At 35.5% G+C, this 2,009-nt stretch overlaps 1 non-coding gene across 1 annotated transcript; it reads right to left on the reverse strand.

Annotated features, from left to right (window-relative positions):
- Positions 1–368: 368 nt before the first annotated feature.
- LOC123325570 lies at positions 369–471 on the reverse strand. The gene has a single exon (XR_006540509.1). It is a non-coding gene; the product is annotated as a U6 spliceosomal RNA (small nuclear RNA).
- Between the last annotated feature and the right edge of the window lie 1,538 nt (positions 472–2,009).

Genomic DNA, 2,009 nt, shown 5'->3' on the forward strand with positions numbered 1-2,009 from the left:
AGAGAATGAGAGAGAGCATATGAGAGGGGTTAGGGTCAGAGGGAGAAGCAGACTCTCCGCCAAGCAGGGAGCCCGATGCGGGACTCGATCCAGGGACTCCAGGATCATGACCCGAGCCGAAGGCACTCGCCCAACCAACTGAGCCACCCAGGCGCCCCAACGTTATCACTATTTTTAAGTATAGCTATTCTGATAGGTGCTTAATTATATCTCATTATTTTTTGTTGTGGTTCAGTTTGGGTTTTGGTTTTTTGCTTGTTTGTTTGTGAGGAATTAAGGGCCTGAAGCTGGAATGGCCCTCAATTGGGTAAGTTACTTTGCTTATTGGATCCTCAATTTTTCCATCTGTAAGCATTAGAAAAAGAAAGCAAAATATAGAACATTTCACAAATTTGTGTATCTTCCTTGTGCAGAAGCCATGCTAATCTCCTCTGTATCATTCCAATTTTACTATATATGCTGCCAAAGCAAGAACTTTCACTGTAGTTTAAATTTGCATTTCCCTAACAGCTAATGATGTGGAATAACTTTTCATTTGTTTATACAACATCTGTATATCCTCTTAGGTGAAATGTTGTTCATCTCTTTTGCTTCTTTTCTAACTGGATTGTCTCTGTTTAAGTCTTCTTTGATTTCTTTCAATGGCTTTTTGTAGTAAGTTTCTGTGTATAGATCCTAAACAATGTTTTATTTTATTTTATTTGCATTGATTGTTAATGGTATTGTGTGTTTAATTTTGGTGTCCTCGGGCTCATTGTTATATAGTAATGCGATTGATTTTTGTGTGTTGATCTTGTATTCTGCAATCTTGCCAAACTCACATATTAATTCTAGGAACTTTTTTATAGATGTCTTGGGTTTTCTACAAAGATAATCATGCCATCTGCAAATAAAGGAATTTTCACTTTATTTTTTTGTTTGATCTATATGCCCTTTGTTTCTTTTTCTTTCCTTATTGCACTGACTAGAACTTTCAGTACTATATTGAATGAGTGATGAGAATGAGTATTTTTGGATGGTTTGAATTCTTAAGGGGAAGTGTTCACTATTAAGTATGATGTTAGCTGTATAGTTATTGTATTTTTCTAAATCAGGTTGAGATAATTCCTTCTATTCTTACCTTGCTGAGAGTTTCTACTGTGAATTGGTGTTGGATTTTATCAAATACTTTTTTCTGTGGCAGTTGATATGATCATATGATTTGTCTTCTAGCCTGTTGATATGGTGAATTGCTCTGATTGAATTTCAAATGTTGAACCAGGCTTGCATACCTGGAATAAAACTCATTTGGTCATGCTATCTAGTTCTTTTTAATACATTGTTGGATTCAGTGTACTAATATTTTGTCAATAATGTTTGTTTTTAAGTTCATGGCAGATATTGACCTGCAGTTTCTTTCTTTCTTTCTTTCTTTTTTTTTTTTTTTTTGAATTATCTTTGTACTAGTCAGTATCAGGGTAGTACTGCCCTCATAAAATGAGTTTGGAAGTATTTCTTCCCCTTTCATTGTCTAGAAGAGGTTGTATAAAGTCATGCATTCCTCCATAAGTAATTTGATAGAATTCTCCAGTGAAACCAGCTGGGCCTAGAGATTTCTTTTTCAGGAGATTTTTAATTAAAAGTTCAATTTCTTTAATGATTACAGGACTATTCAAATTACAGTTTCATATTAGGTAAATTTAGTTTATGGTTTTTGAGGAATTGGTCTCTTCTTTTTTTTTTAAGATTTTATTTATTTATTTGAGAGAGAGAGAATGGAAGAGAGAGAGCACATGAGAAGGCGGAGGGTCAAAGGGAGAAGCAGACTCTCTGCTGAGCAGGGAGCCCAATGCAGGACTTGATCTCGGGACTCCAGGATCATGACCTGAGACAAAAGCAGTCACTTAACCAAATGAGCCACCCAGGCGCCCTGGTCTCTCTCTTTTAAGTTGTCAAATTTATAAGTAAAAAGGTGTTCATTCCATTTCCTTATTATCCTTTTCAAGGCTGTCAGATCTTTGGTGATATTT

The sequence above is a fragment of the Neomonachus schauinslandi genome, chromosome 8, assembly GCF_002201575.2.
Source record: "Neomonachus schauinslandi chromosome 8, ASM220157v2, whole genome shotgun sequence".
Classification (NCBI taxonomy): domain Eukaryota; kingdom Metazoa; phylum Chordata; class Mammalia; order Carnivora; family Phocidae; genus Neomonachus; species Neomonachus schauinslandi.